This window comes from Solanum stenotomum, chromosome 11, assembly GCF_019186545.1.
Source record: "Solanum stenotomum isolate F172 chromosome 11, ASM1918654v1, whole genome shotgun sequence".
NCBI lineage: Eukaryota > Viridiplantae > Streptophyta > Magnoliopsida > Solanales > Solanaceae > Solanum > Solanum stenotomum.
Genome location: NC_064292.1, coordinates 31,634,110 through 31,651,892, shown reverse-complemented (window position 1 = coordinate 31,651,892; position 17,783 = coordinate 31,634,110).

Genomic DNA, 17,783 nt, shown 5'->3' with positions numbered 1-17,783 from the left:
CAAAGTAAGTAAGGTTTCTTAGTCTTTTGTGTATCTGGGATGGTCTAATCTCTCTTTTTTAAGCTTTGCATTTGCTTGATGTATATAAAAATGTTTTATTCTAGTTTCTGAAACTCTTACACGATTTAGCTAGTTTTAGAATTTGGGAGCTCAACGGTATGTACCAAAAGCTGGTAGGATGACCACTGCTGATACTTTAATATTATCTGTTTGGCTGACTGATTCAAGGAGTTAAGACTATCAGTTTCTTGCAAAATCTGCTTCATCATTGTGTGTGGAGATGAGTTACCAGTCTAATGGTGAGAGTGAGAAAGTTTCATCGCCTTGTGACAGGAGTATTTTGGTGTATCCACAAGCTTCAGCGAGTTACAGAGTAGTGTGGTGTACCCACAAGCTGTACTTACAACTGGATGGATGCATGTCAATGAACAGGGTAAAATGCGTGGTCCTTAAATTAATGGTTTCGTCCTTTGATGCAAATGGACCAACGAATATGTACATGGGAGTTACCAAAGATTCTGGAGGATATTGAGTCGAGTTGCCAACAACTTCCCCCTACAGTAACTCAGGGGTGAACATGGAACTCATTCTTTGAACCAGCAGAGGGCGACTGCTGGCTTTGCCAGAACACTTGCTCCGTCTACGTCTTCCAAAAACAGTTCACCCGGTTTTGATGGTGGAATCACTCGACTGAGCTGCTACACTACACTGAGACTAATCACTTAACTTTTTTATTTTACATATGGTTGGGTCTAGTTAAAGTATAAAAGCTGGGAGTACTCTTTTGATGGATTATAAATATTTTTGTAAGTGCATATGATTTTATTATAGAAGCAAACTTGGAGAGGTGGGGGAATAACCCGTATACAGTGTTGTTACAGACAACCTAGGAAAAAAAGCTTTTTTTTTGTGTGATAATTTTGTACAGGAAGTAGAAGTACTTAATAGGATTCATTTCTATAAAGGTTCTCACAATTTCTGTTGAGATTTAGAAGGAATATGCACGATTGGTAAGTGAATGATCTAAGACCTTTTTGCTAGACTACAACACTGTCATATTAATCTCCAGGCAGTTGATAAGCTCAAATGGGGACAACAAAAAGGAGTTTATACAGTCAAGGAAGGGTATTAATAGTTGTGCTCTAGAAACCCTGTGATAGATAACTGGCGCTGGAAGCTCATTTGGAGGGACCAAGCTACCACCTAAGGTCATTCTTTTTACCTGGACACAGCTCTATATGAGGCATGGCTCACCCAAGACAACATAAAGAAAAGAAAAATCCAGTTCCCAAACACCTTCTTCTTCATTGTGAGGTGGCCTTAGAATTATGGAGCATGTTTTTTTGTCTCTCTGGAATCAATTGGACCACACCCGTCACAGTTAATGATGCATATGAGGGTTGGAGACTATGGAAAGTTGACAAAGCCATCAAGTAGATCTGAATTATGATACCTGCTTGTATTTTTCGGTGTATTTGGTTAGAGAGGAACAAGAGATGTTTTGATGGAGAGTCAACTGCTTTAGGCATTTTGAAGGCTAGGTGCATTGCAAATTTGTTTAGTTGGTCCAACTTGTATCCTGCTGTTAATGCAGAACGACTTCAGGATTTTACTAACTCATTAGTTCTGGCTTAGATAGTTTGTATGGTTAGCTAGAGATTTTTTTTTAAGCTCAAATGTCATATCTTGTAAATCTTGCATCTCATTGATGTTGTTATTAATACCACTTATCTTATCAAAAAAATAGTATATTACCGTAGTTTCCTCCATATTCCAAAAAGTGTCATGTTCTTGTTCCTGCATGGGCTGGTCAGATCTCGATTGTTCTTTTCATCATTTTCTCCCTTCCGAGTTCCGTCTTGTCAATTTGGCCTTATTTAACCTGTAGTCTCTTCTCATTTTATCTGCAGAATTATTTTTCCACACATCTGCCGATACTCTAAACTTTTCTATTTTGAATTTGGCAAAGTTTTCCTTTGTTGTTTGTGCTTGTTGCTGGGTTATGGTCTTGTCAAAACATGGAAGGTCTGGCCTATCTACAAACTATTTGTGTATTGTACTTTTATATTAATTATTCCACACTGCCCTCTCCGAACCGAACCCAAACTTAACTTAGCAATTCTTCACATCAGTTTAACTTTATTTTCCCTTTTTAAATTATCTCATGAGTTTCAACTTAGCTTGTTTCCCTTTGCTTTTCTAGTATCATATAGCTTAACTACTAATTTAGGTTCTAATTATCAATGAGTTTAAAGTCGGAGAGTTTGATCATTTGCAAACATAGTGATAATATCCGGAGAACTCTACTCTCTAAGTTGTTGCTTTTAATTTTTACTTAGGTTTTTGAACTAATTGTTTCAGTGTTAGTTAGTGCTTCTACTTGAATTTTTTGGTACATTTGCTTCTCTATGAATACTTATTTGCCTCACTTAGAAGGTTATTTTAAGTTTTACAAGTCTCTTTAAGTTTTTGGTCTCATAGAAAAGCTGTGGTAATTAAGCACCAATTAAGGTATGACAGTAGAGTTGCCTTCAGTTTTGTCGTCAAAAGATTGCACCGCCGAGCGCTCTAACTGAAGTTGTAAGTTTTCTTATGCTGTTGTTTTTCCTGTCATTTTACGGTCAATGTGTGTGTTGCCTTACAAACTGACTGATGACTTTGCAGTTGCAAGTGGAGCAAGAATCTTTTGGCTGTGATGAATATGACAGTGGATTTGACTTCAGTTTCGTCATCCTTTAATGATGAAAAAGGTGTTGTCTAGATCTAGTCATGCAATGGACCCTGAAGCTAATGATCGTATACAACNTAACTTTTTTATTTTACATATGGTTGGGTCTAGTCAAAGTATAAAAGCTGGGAGTACTCTTTTGATGGATTATAAATATTTTTGTAAGTGCATATGATTTTATTATAGAAGCAAACTTGGAGAGGTGGGGGAATAACCCGTAGACAGTGTTGTTACAGACAACCTAGGAAAAAACGCTTTTTTTTTTTTTGTGTGATAATTTTGTACAGGAAGTAGAAGTACTTAATAGGATTCATTTCTATAAAGGTTCTCACAATTTCTGTTGAGATTTAGAAGGAATATGCACGATTGGTAAGTGAATGATCTAGACCTTTTTGCTAGACTACAACACTGTCATATTAATCTCCATGCAGTTGATAAGCTCAAATGGGGACACCAAAAAGGAGTTTATACAGTCAAGGAAGGGTATTAACAGTTGTGCTCTAGAAACCCTGTGATAGATAACTGGCGCTGGAAACTCATTTGGGGGGACCAAGCTACCACCTAAGGTCATTCTTTTTACCTGGACACAGCTCTATATGAGGCATGGCTCACCCAAGACAACATAAAGAAAAGAAAAATCCACTTCCCAAACACCTTCTTCTTCATTGTGAGGTGGCATCAGAATTATGGAGCATGTTTTTTTGTCTCTCTGGAATCAATTGGACCACACCCGTCACAGTTAATGATGCATATGAGAGTTGGAGCCTATGGAAAGTTGACAAAGCCATCAAGAAGATCTGGATTATGACACCTGCTTGTATTTTTCAGTGTATTTGGTTAGAGAGGAACAAGAGATGTTTTGATGGAGAGTCAACTGCTTTAGGCATTTTGAAGGCTAGGTGCATTGCAAATTTGTTTAGTTGGTCCAACTTGTATCCTGCTGTTAATGCAGAACAACTTCAGTATTTTACTAACTCATTAGTTCTGGCATAGATAGTTTGTATAGTTAGCCAGAGATTTTTTTTTAAGCTCAAATGTCATATCTTGTAAATCTTGCATCTCATTGATGTTGTTATTAATACCACTTATCTTATCAAAAAAAATAGTATATTACCGTAGTTTCCTCCATATTCCAAAAAGTGTCATGTTCTTGTTCCTGCATGGGCTGGTCAGATCCTTATTGTTCTTTTCGTCATTTCTCCCTTCCGAGTTCCGTCTTGTGTCAATTTGGCCTTATTTAACCTGTAGTCTCTTCTCATTTTATCTGCAAAATTATTTTTCCACACATCTGCCGATACTCTAAACTTTTCCATTTTGAATTTGGCAAAGTTTTCCTTTGTTGTTTGTGCTTGTTGCTGGGTTATGGTCTTGTCAAAACATGGAAGGTCTGGTCTATCTACAAACTATTTGTGTATTGTACTTTTATATTAATTGTTCCACACTGCCCTCTCCGAACCGAACCCAAACTTAACTTAGCAATTCTTCACATCAGTTTAACTTTATTTTCCCTTTTTGAATTATCTCATGAGTTTTAACTTAGCTTGCTTCCCTTTGCTTTTCTAGTATCATATAGCTTAACTACTAATTTAGGTTCTAATTATCAATGAGTTTAAAGTCGGAGAGTTTGATCATTTGCAAACATAGTGATAATATCCGGAGAACTCTACTCTCTAAGTTGTTGCTTTTAATTTTTACTTAGGTTTTTGAACTAATTGTTTCAGTGTTAGATAGTGCTTCTACTTGAAATTTTTGGTACATTTGCTTCTCTATGAATACCTATTTGCCTCACTTAGAAGGTTATTTTAAGTTTTACAAGTCTCTTTAAGTTTTTGGTCTCATAGAAAAGCTGTGGTAATTAAGCACCAATTAAGGTATGACAGTAGAGTTGCCTTCAGTTTTGTCGTCAAAAGATTGCACCGCCGAGCGCTCTAACTGAAGTTGTAAGTTTTCTTATGCTGTTGTTTTTCCTGTCATTTTACGGTCAATGTGTGTGTTGCCTTACAAACTGACTGATGACTTTGCAGTTGCAAGTGGAGCAAGAATCTTTTGGCTGTGATGAATATGACAGTGGATTTGACTTCAGTTTCGTCATCCTTTAATGATGAAAAAGGTGTTGTCTAGATCTAGTCATGCAATGGACCCTGAAGCTAATGATCGTATACAACCTCTGCTTGAGAGTGTATTGGAAGAGTATTCCACTAGCCTTCGTGATAATCAAGGTAAATATTTGGAACTTGCTGTGATTTGTGTAAACTTTATCTCTCTCCCCTAGGTGGTGGAGAGATTTTCTTGAAGCAATCCCTTACCTGGTAATGTTTTCCCTGTAGAATTCGAGATGCAAATGCTTACTGAAATATGATCAATGAGCTTCTGCATCTCAATTAGAAACAGTTTTATTCTGCAGGTTGCTGAGGACTTAAATATTTTGAATGGCGTTGCAAGTCAAAATGATTCTTCTGATGCCATTTCGGTGTCAGAAAACTTGGCTGTTGTAGATATTCAGACTACTTCACTGTGTAAAAAATAATTGCACCAGAAGTCTATTACATATGTGATTCCTATGTCAGATCAGTTTTCAAGTGCATTTCAGAAGTCTGCTGATTTAGACAATGCCTTGATTAATGAAATGACTGATGAGCTGCAACCACCTAAATACTTTGTGCTACTTGGATGTGTTCCAAATCCATGAATATCAACTTCAAATCACGATTTGAGGTTGAAAACACAAAGGCATGACCCCTCCCCCATTGAACAAAGGGGATCCGTGGGGCAGGCTCAATCACTTCCTGGGTAGGTGACTCTGAATGGACTCATGACTTCATTGATATCTTTGTCAACTTTTGGATTCAGTTTCCTTAAAAAAAAAAAAGGTAATTGTGGCTGTTTGAACCCAATGGACAAGGAGATGATGAAGTATTTGGTGAGGTACGTAATAGGAAAGCCTTTTCCTAGTAATCATAACGTTATGGAAGTCGATTATTGTGATAGAATCAAAATGCTAATCCATCTGATATTTGTGAATCTACAGAGGGCGCGAAGTACACATGCTATTTGATCGCTTTTCAGATTTTGAAAAAAGGCCAATTTTTTTGCTAGTAAAGCAGCCCCAGGGATTTGGAAACCTACAGGAGAAGTCAAGTCAATTTTTGATGGAAAGAAGAGACACATGGACAATGTCAAAATTTCCTGGTACGATATTAATTGTCCAAAAATTACGTGATTTCTGTTACTATTTAATTTTGTTGTTCTAGCTTGTTATATCTAAAGTATATTAAGTATGTACATAACAATTTTTTTTTAAAATTGAAATTAGATTATAAGTATTTGAATTATGTCCACTGATAACAATAGCAAACAATTACAAGATTGGAGGAGAATTGATTGATTCTTGGTAGAGAAAAATGAATTTGATTNTGCTGATTTAGACAATGCCTTGATTAATGAAATGACTGATGAGCTGCAACCACACCTAAATACTTTGTGCTACTTGGATGTGTTCCTAATCCATGAATATCAACTTCAAATCACGATTTGAGGTTGAAAACACAAAGGTATGACCCCTCCCCCATTGAACAAAGGGGATCCGTGGGGCAGGCTCAATCACTTCCTGGGTAGGTGACTCTGAATGGACTCATGACTTCATTGATATCTTTGTCAACTTTTGGATTCAGTTTCCTTAAAAAAAAAAAAGGTAATTGTGGCTGTTTGAACCCAATGGACAAGGAGATGATGAAGTATTTGGTGAGGTACGTAATAGGAAAGCCTTTTCCTAGTAATCATAACGTTATGGAAGTCGATTATTGTGATAGAATCAAAATGCTAATCCATCTGATATTTGTGAATCTACAGAGGGCGCGAAGTACACATGCTATTTGATCGCTTTTCAGATTTTGAAAAAAGGCCAATTTTTTTGCTAGTAAAGCAGCCCCAGGGATTTGGAAACCTACAGGAGAAGTCAAGTCAATTTTTGATGGAAAGAAGAGACACATGGACAATGTCAAAATTTCCTGGTACGATATTAATTGTCCAAAAATTACGTGATTTCTGTTACTATTTAATTTTGTTGTTCTAGCTTGTTATATCTAAAGTATATTAAGTATGTACATAACAATTTTAAAAAAAAATTGAAATTAGATTATAAGTATTTGAATTATGTCCACTGATAACAATAGCAAACAATTACAAGATTGGAGGAGAATTGATTGATTCTTGGTAGAGAAAAATGAATTTGATTACTTTTTAGTTATTGGGAAAACTCAACTATTTGACAGTTTATTGTTTCATGCCCGATGAACATCGATCACCCTTCATCCTTCCCTTCCTCACGGTGTACTTACTATTTGTTGTTTCTACAGGTACTACTGCTACTACTACGGTAGAGACAAGCATCGTTGATATGAGAGAATATTATCTCATATCTAAATATCTGCCTCCAAACAAAGTTGAGAAAAAAGATGTCCTATTTACCATGTTGATCCAGCTAAAGGAACTAAAAGGTAGTAATAATGACAATCAAGGGAAATCTGATGAGGAGATGCAGATTATTCAATCTCTACAAGGCCGCCTTCAACTTGATCTCGTCAGAATGATGCTGCCTCGAGGATTGCCACTTTCTATTGTATTTACAGCAGTAGAGCTCAGTTTATCTGTAGGAAACGCGAAGCTGAAGAACTCAAAAGGATCACAAGACGCCTAGTGATAGTCCTACTCAATATGCTACTCAAGGTCGTCCTGGCATTGCCCAACTGTTGCAAATATTCTGTGTAAAGACGGTGCTGCTACTTTTTATTTTATTTTACATTCACATACCCAGATTAAAGTCTCGGTCGTGTTGTATTTAGCAAAAAGCCACATAGGAGGGACTAAGCCTAACCCCTATACAACACTGTCAAGTTAAAAAAGGCGGTGAAATAATATCACCAGAAAGCACAAAAATTACAACTTTCTGGCTCAACAACTATGTATATACTAACTAGCTAATGTAAAAGTTTGCCTTATCAGCTTTTGTTCTAATGCTAAGCGTGTGCCTTATATTATATGGTACAAAAAAAATTATTTCATGTTGAATATGTGATGATGTTTTTACATGTTTTGTAAATGCAAGTTTATGAACATCTCAGAAATGCTAGTCTTGTGAATTTGTTAGCAACAAATGCAAATTTGATGTAATTTAGCAGTTAAGTTTAGATGGTAGAGTACTAATTTCACTTTAACTTGTCATATTTGGATTTGACACGTTCATCAAAAAAATGTTTAACAGTTTAAGTATTAGGCGTGGTAGATGATTTGAAAAATAAGTAATTAATGCTAAAATAAACTATGAAAAAAATAATAATATATGCCTTACAGATATGTTAAAAGTAACAAATAAAGTTGAAAATCTATTTTTTAAAGTAATGAACAAGTAAAAGTGAACATAGCATTATGAATAATGTACTAATAATATGAATATGATACAAAGATTTTGCTGTAAATATAATGCAATTCAAAAATCATATTTTTTTTTAATGGATAATGGTTAGGGATGCACAAATAATGTGACTCAAACATCATTTTCCTCCATGTAACTACACACCTAACTTTAGTCAAACAAGGATTAGAAAAACATGATCATATTACTCACATTTTCTGTTAGAACCAATTCACCTAAATAAATTTCAAGTGGAATAGATATAAAAGATTGATATAAATTTCATATTTCTATCTTTTTTCTAATATCTTTTGCAATACTTTACTTAAAATAGTTAGGTAGCTTAATCTTATATTATCACATAAAGTATTTATTATTAAGTCTTGATAGATTTATAATTATATAAGTAAAAATTATCTTCAGATCGTATTTTGAAGAAAATTATATTCATTAATTTTATGATTTGCAATAGCGATAAATAAATTACAATGTTTAACTATAACATTTATTTTAACGTCAATTTCAATTTTTTAATAATTTTATTCTTTTATATATAATTGTATCGATTGACACGTAGAAAACACATATACTAAACTAGTAATACTAAATATTATGAAAAAATATTGAGTTTTATATCGAAGACAACTTTATTTTTAAAGCATGAAGGCTCATTTGAATCTCGGAGATAGCATTTTCAAGAAACTCTTCAAAAATTAATATTGTCTCAGGGGTGCTAATATTAAGATTGAAAAACGTAAAAATATTTCACAATGAAAAAATTATCAAGATGCAATCATTCATTAAAGATTGCTTCCACAACTTGAATCCGTGACCTATAAATCGCACGAAGATAACTTTATCGTTGCTTCAAGACTTTCCTGGACCATAGACATATGATTAAGCAAATAAATAATAATTTTTTTCTCCGACATTTTTCGGGTACTACATTAGTAATACACTAATAGAGAGGAGTTGGATTCATTTTTCTCGAGCAACTATTGAATTCAGTCAGCTAATTATGGTATATCTTTATTGAGATACCCAAATTGAATCGGTAATTGATTTGAGACAAAACCTAATTAACATTTTTTTAATAACAAACTAATTTTATTATCAAAGTAAACGTTTACAATACATAAAACCTAATTAATGTATATTTGATTAGTGATTAATTTATGAATAAGTCATTTGAACTAATTAATGTTTATATATTTATAGAGTATTGAAATTTAATTAGTGACTAATTTATAATTAGTTATTAAAATATGGACTATTTAAATAGAATTAGTACAAATACAGCATGTTTCATTGTCTCGGTTCTTTCTCATTTTATTAGTCAAAGTCATGTTCATACAATCTTCATAAAAATTTCATCCATTTTGTGTGATCTTATACCTCTTCATTCTGATCGATCTGATTATAAAATGTTCTACCTATTTCTAAAATTCATCTTTCAAACAACAAAAATAAAATTTATTCTTAGAAAAATTCATCTTTTTTATATCATCACCAAGACCATGTCTGATTCTTTTTGTAATGATCCTAATCCTGATCCTGAGTCCTTTTTTAGTGGTGATTCTTTTGATCCTGATGGGAAAGCGCATGAATATCGTGATTCGCCGCCTAATTCTAGCTCAGAGGAAGAAGATGATCGTTTAGATGATTGCTTTGACAGTGACTTTGTTCTTGATTACTATAATGATAGTGACACTGGACAAGAAGAATACAATGAAGAAAAAGTTGAACAAAAAGAGGAGGAGGAGAACAAGGAAGAGGTAACCAAGAAGGAAGGAAAAGGTTAAATAAACTCACTTTTGTTGTCTTCTACTTTGGTTCATTTTAATGAATTTATTACATTTATATAAGTGATTTACTAGATGAGATACCATTTATGTTGAGCGGGTGGCCAAGAGTATTTTGGTGTATCCACAAGCTTCAGCGAGTGACAGAGTAGTGTGGTGTATCCACAAGCTGTACTTACAACTGGATGGATGCATGTCAATGAACAGGGTAAATGTGTGGTTCCTTACATTAATGGTTTCGTCCTGTGATGCGAATGGACCAACAAATATGTACACGAGAGTTACCAAAGATTCAGGAGGAAATTGAGTCAAGTTGCCAACAACTTCCCCCAACAGTAACTCAGGGCCTGAACATGGAACTAATTCCTTGAACCAGCAGATGGTGGCTGCTGGCTTTGCCGGAACACTCGCTCCGTCTACGTCTTCGGTAGTTCCTCTTCTATATTTAAGGATTTGTAATGTTCTTGGTGATATTCTTTTAGTTACTTGTTTCTTCAAGCTGTCATGTGCAACTTTATCTCTCCTAGAAGTGTTACCATTGTCCAAAAATAAAAAAAATTGGCTCTCCTCTCGCTATTCACAATTGTAACTAATGTAATTATGAAATATGGATGAGACAAACATACTTCTACTGTTTTGATAAAGGACAAATAGACCTTTGCATTTTCTGCAATTTTGATTCCCTACCTACTGTTATGATTATCTTTTCTTAATATTGTGGGTGAAATAGGTTAACGAAGAATCGTGCTGGCTCTTTGAAGATCATGAAAGGAGGAAACCTGGGCCGCACTCTCTTGTGGAGCTTTATTCATTATGGATACATTGTGGACTCAGTGATGGTGAGTTTGTGTCTTCTACAGCAGTTTGCTGGGTCTTTAAATTAGCACTACAGCACATGGTGCATCTGTTTCTCGTACTGTCCCATCCTTTCTGTTGGAAGATGTTTGTTTCGTTATGTTGGATTTCTGAGCTATGGACTATATGTAAAACAGTTCACCCGGTTTTGATGGTGGAATCACTCGATTGAGCTACTGCACTACTCTCAGACTGATCACTTGACTTTTTTTATTTTTCATATGACTGGGTCTAGTCAAAGTATAAAAGCTGGGAGTACTCTTTTGACTCCTTAGTTACTAGATGATAATCACATCTCTGAGTTTCTAAAATGGCTTCATGAATGTTCGATTTCATCTTTCAAAAAGGCTAATCTATGGGTTGTTAAGATTGACTCCTTCACTATTTTAGGTGTTACAACAAGCAGTGCCATCTTTAACAAATGTATGTTATTTTTTGCCTATAATATAATATATACTGATGCATCTTCATGCAATGTGTTGTAGCCCTTGAGTTTTGTTTGCTTTTACAAGAAAAGTTTAGATTTTGCATCAATTTTTTGTTTCCGTCCAGTGATTTGTTTATGCGTCCCAAGCGATTTTTGAAGTATATCTGATGCCTTACTCAAGAAGAAATACATATGCTTCCTTGTGCTTTTCTCCTCTAATGTGCTTAATTTGTTGTCTTTCGATGTGAATGGTCCTCAAGTCATCATGTTAGGGAGCAGAATAATTCCGTTTTATTTTCTCAGCAGGTGTTATTCAAAATTTATGCTTCATGCTTAGTTTGGCTTCTCTATGTTTTTTTTCTTTTAGTTTGTTACCAGTGAAAAGGGTCACCAAAATGTTTATTGTCATTTGTGTGGAAATCTGATGCATTTTGGTTTGAATGTAGGACTTTTATTTTAAGTAGTGAGTTCATGTTATTTCCACTTTTATTGTGTGAGAATGGTTTATTTCCAAGTTTGGCTCATCTATGTTTAACTCGGCATTATATGAGTATGAGTGCCCATTTGGATTGACTTATTTTAGGTGTTTTTAAGTCAAAATAGCTTTTAAGCAGTTTTGAAGTGTTTGAATAAAATTAAAAAGTGCTTATAAGCACTTATATAAAAGCCAAAATAACAAAAATAAGCTGAATGAGTCTTATTTGTAGTCCAATCTATGGTCAAAAAATCAGTTGGCTGTTTAGTATTAATAACGTGGATTGTTCCATTTATTCCGTTTATTTGTGATTTGAATATCATGCTAAGAGTTTGGATTCTATCCAACTCTAATTCCTCTTCTTTTGCTTTTGCCTGTTTGTATGTGAAATCTATCTGAGTCCCAATCCTTCTTTTATCCAGTCAGTCAGCTTGGAAGCAGTACCTGGGCTGAAAGCTGAAACTTAAGCCTCCAAAAATGGACATGTATATACTGATATACAGGTCGAAGTGCAGTGAATACAAGGCTACAAATTAAAATACAGGTTGCATGGATTGAAGTGAGTTGTATACACTCGGTATACAGTTTGATATACATGAAAAAGGGTCAATATACATAAGTATACATTCAGTATATACAGGAATTTTCAGGAACCAAATGGGTCAAAACCCATTTTCTATTGAGCAACTTTCGCATATAGCTACCACAATTAAATTAATTACTAATCGTAGCTATATTTTTAAGTTGCTACAGTGATGATCGGCACAATTCTGTTTTCTTCAAAGTTTTATACAAAATTGAATTCAAATTTTTGAAAGCTATGGGTAATCTCGGCTACGAAAAGGTATAAAATTCCTTAATTCACGGAATATTAGCTCGTTAGACTTTCCTACTAGTTATATCTTCTTCGTACAACCAATTGATTTCATCTTCGTACATCCAATCAAATCTCGAGGGCAACTCACTTTTCTCAGCTATAAACGTGTTTTTGATTTATATTGATTCGTGTTTTTGATTTGCATTCATGTAGATGAAGAACTTGAAAAAATAGAGCAATTGAACCGATTTGTATATGTAATTGTATAAATTCTCCATTAATAATTGGAGTTTCATTCTAACAGTTGTTTGCAATTATATTTTAATAAATCGAGAATTAACTACTTTTATCCGTGATTGTATAATTACTCCATTGATAATTGGAGTTTCGGTTGAAGAATCTGTTTTCAATTGTATGTGAATTGATCAAGACAGATGACTTGATATATATCTGCAATTTGAGTACGTAAATGTATAAAAATAGAAATCAATTGTATAATCTACTGTAGTTTATGTCAAATTGTACATGTTCGTAATTGTATAAATATGAATAATTTGTTATGTAAGAATATACAAAATAGGTTGTTATACATATTTTAATGTTAATGTTGATATTAGTAATGTTATCTATCTGGTAAAATAAATATGAGTAATTTGTTATTGAATATTAAAAAAAAATCTGAATGCATGTATATAAATCGACTATGTAGTCAAATGTACTAACAAAAGCATTGTACATTTACTACAACAGATGATGTTCACAAAGTTGAGGTAAACACACACACATATATATATATATTCAGTAAATAACAGTATTTACTCTATCAAAACACAAGTCTTAAGCCCTACTCTTTCTCTTCTTTTGAAAAAGATGTACGCATTTGATGTTGTATCTAAATTTGAAATATGAATATTTATTTATTGTCTTAATATGTGAATAGATATAATTTATTTTTATCTAAATATTGATAAATATAAAATTTAAATAAAATGATGATTAATATTATGCATACAAATATAGACGGATGTAGCTCACATGTTATACATTCAATTGAACCCATAATTTTAGTATGTGGCTTAGATATACATGTAAAAGAGCATCGAATTTTTCAATAAAAATAAAATTTTGAATACCTTATGTTTAATAATTTACTTGGTATTGTATTAAAATATAATTAAAGATTGGAGTTCATCAATTCCATTCGTTCATCACTAGAGGCGTTATTGTCCACCATTAGTAACTCCACTATGTAATAACCACATACAACCATAGCTAGACATCACTATCGACCATCTCGATCGTAATAATCATTAATTACAATCGACAATCACCATCACTAGTTATTATTATATACCACCAATCAGGTAATCACTATCATCATTTATCGTCTCCATTAACTATCATTATTATCTGAAACAACTATTAGCCACTACCTGCCTATCACCATCTACTATCATTAGCAAATACGATCTCCAATTAGCGTCCACAACCACCACCGTTACCATCACCATAATTTCGTATAATTTTTAATTTTTTTATTGATATATAATTATGAATTTAATATTTTGTTCAATTTTATATTTATTAATTTTTAAACAAACAAGAGTTTTATTCTTTCAAACATTGAAAACAAACCATCTAAATCTTTTAAGAGTAGTGTTTATATTTAATTAATTAATACAACATTTTGATATTTTAAATATATATTTAAATTCAAACTTTTAAATCTTAATATCCATCTTTATATTCATATATATATTAGCTTCAGACGTCATAAGCTTTAAAAGATTATGAAGCCTTATTAATTAATGATCATGATTGATGGAGGTAATAATAGTATGTATAGTGATCGCAAGTCGCTACAAGTATTGAAATTGCAGAGATAGCTGACGATATATGTGATCGATCAATGTTGGTGAACTCCAATAATGGTGATAAGAATGTAGGTGTCTATTTGATGTTGTGTATAGTATCTGAATGATTTAAATTTATTCGGAGCAAACAAGCGATAAAATATCTGAATGATAAAAGAACATTTTTCATAAAAAATTGTGGTTGCACTCATTCTCCGTTTATTAGATAGTTATATTAATCAAATAAAATATATATTATTTTCTTGATTATACGCATTCACCTCAATACGTCATAATACTACACATATTTTCTTCTTGAGGTGAATTCATATAACTAAAGAAAATGCATATTTATGTGGTTAACTTAATTATCGATGAACAAAATCACGCACAAACGTTTTATTGAAATTTGAATCGAAACATGACTTAGTCAGAATAGCTAAATGAAATATCCTAATAAATTTTAAATGATTGATTATGTATTAAGCCTTTTAAATAACTATTTACATAGTCAATTCGGTTTCTATTTTAATTGTTTTATTAATTTTTGCTTAAAATCAAAATCAATATTCATTGTTTTAAAATTAAAATTAAATTAAATTAAATAAGTGCTTTTTCCGTCCCATTTTATGTGGCACCCCTTTTTTAGTTAGTTCTAAAAAGAATATAATCTTACTATAACTAGAAATAATTAATTTTAAAATTCCACTTCACCCTTAATAAAATGATTAATTACATAAATATCTAAGGATGGTTTAAAATGACAAATTTCAAAATTTTCATTATTTCTTAAATATTATATCAAGTTAAAAAATGTCATGTAAAATAAAACGAAATAAATATTAATTTTCTCAATTTTTAAATTTTTATGAAAAACCACTTGACGTATCACAACAATGTCATTATTTAATTTGAGACGAAAATATGTTTTCTTCGAGGTTAATAAATATCAAAGTCGTGTGGAGACTTTTACTGATTTATAGATTTTATACAATAAATAAATAAAGGCAAACATAGTGCAATAATTAGAGACACAATATATCGGCAATTTTGTAAATTTAACAGTAAAATTTATGCTGATATTTAAATTATATATTTTAATAGTTGAACATCTAATAAAACATTTTTATTAGATATGTTTGGTTCATATTTTGGAAAAAGCATATGTGTATTCACAAATATTGCTTAGATAAATTAATCACAATATATATCTCTTTTAGTTAGTTATATACGTAAGAAACCTCAATAATTCATAAAATCCCACTCAATAATACATTAATGGTTTCGTCCTCTGATGCGAATGGACCAACGAATATGTACACACGATTTACCAAAGATTCAAGAGGAAATTGAGTCGAGTTGCCAACAACTTCCCCCTACAGTAACTCAGGGGGTGAACCCATTCCTTGAACCAGCAGATGGCGATTGCTGGGTTTGCCGGAACACTTGCTCCGTCTACGTCTTCGGTACTTCCTCTTCTATATTTAAGGATTTGTAATGTTCTTGGTGATATTCTTTTAGTTACTTGTTTCTTCAAGATGTGATGTGCAACTTTATCTCTCCTACAAGTGTTACCATTGTCCAAAAATAAAAAAATTGACTCTCCTTAGGCCAAAAATACAATTTTTCGCTATTCACAATTGTAACTAATGTCATTATGGAAGAGACAAACATACCGACTTTCTGTTGGAAGATGTTTGTTTCGTTATGTTGGATTTCTGAGCTATGCCTATATGCAAAACAGTTCACCCGATTTTGATGGTGGAATCACTCGATTGAGCTGCTAGTCTGCTACACTACACTGAGGCTGAGACTGATCACTTAACTTTTTTTATTTTACATATGACAGGGTCTAGTCAAAGTATAAAAGCTGGGAGTACTCTTTTGATGGAATATAAATATTTTTGTAAGTGCATATGATTTTATTATAGAAGCAAACTTGTGGAGGTGGGGGAATAACCCGTATACATTGTTTATACAGACAACCTAGGAAAAGAATCTTTTTCGTTGTATGATAATGTTGTACAAAAAGTAGAAGAACTTAATAGGATTCATTTCTATAAAGGTTCTCACAATTTCTGTTGCGCTAAGTATATTACCATAGTTTCCTCCATATTCCAAAAAGTGTCCTGTTCTTGATCCTGCATGAGCTGGTCAGATATCAATTGTTCTTTTTGTCATTTTCTCCCTTCCGTCTTTTGTCAATGAGTATAAAGTCGGAGAGAATTTAGGTTCTGATCATCAATGAGTTTAAAGTCGGAGAGTTTGGTCATTTGCAAACATAGTGATAATATCCTGTAACACCCCAGAAATTTTTTGAGCTAAGACTTGAACCATCCTTCGTTGTGAGTAGGATTTTACCAAGGAAATTAAAATTTCTTGAGTGTTAAGGTCACTAGATGTAGCACCTTGAGTTCCAAAAAGAATTAAATTGGATATTGCAAAATCTGAAATTTTGTAAGTTAAGCTAAGTATGAGTTTTGGGTCGACTTCAAACGATCATAACTCCTAGCTCAGGATGATTTAGGTGTGCTACTAGATACAGTAGCGAAGATCTTTGAATTATCTTTCCAACGCCGCCGATTTTGCTAAGTTTCAAGTTCGTATGAGTGAGATATGACCTTTTGAAGTTAGGTTGTCCAGTTAAGGAAAGTTTGCCGGAAATAGTGAGGGGTAGTTTGGTATTTTCCTTACCCAATCAGATTTAATTCGTTTTTAGTAATATTTTAAGGGTCTAATCCTATTAGGTTCAGTTTTATAATTCTAAAATTAGCCTAGGGCTTTAGTTGAGAGTTCAAGAAGAGAAAAGAAGAGAAAAGAGGTGAAAAGAGGAAGGGGTCAAGCTTTCGTCGAGATTCTTGCGGATTTTCGCCATGGGTTTAATCCCTAAGAGGTATCTAAGCTTCCATAGTGTTGGGTTTGTTCACCCACATGCCCAACATGTTATTTTCAGCGCAAATTTCATTCTTGAAGTTGAAAGATTTGAGTTCTTGATAGGTGTTCTTGAAGTTCATTCTAAATCTTGTCGTGTTGGGTTTTGGATGATTTCTTGAGATCAAAGTGAGTGTTTTAATGGATGTATTGAGTAGATTAGAGGGTACTTATGTTAAGTAATCAATTCTAAGTGATTGGGGAAGAAACCATTCGATTCTAGGCGAAATAAGGTGAGAAAACGAGAAAAGAAACTTGCTGAATTTTCTGGGTTGGGGCCTGGCGCGATGCGCCTGCCAGAGCGCCCCAAATGCACCTCTGAAGTTTAGGGGCTGGCGCCTTGCGCCACCCATAGCGCCAGGGTTGCCTACCTCATCCAGTTTGTCGTCGGTTACCCCGTTTGAGTTCGTTTAAAGTGCACTTTCACTCATTTTCGATTCTAACTATTCTAAGCTACTTCTAAACACCTAAAATCATTCCTAACA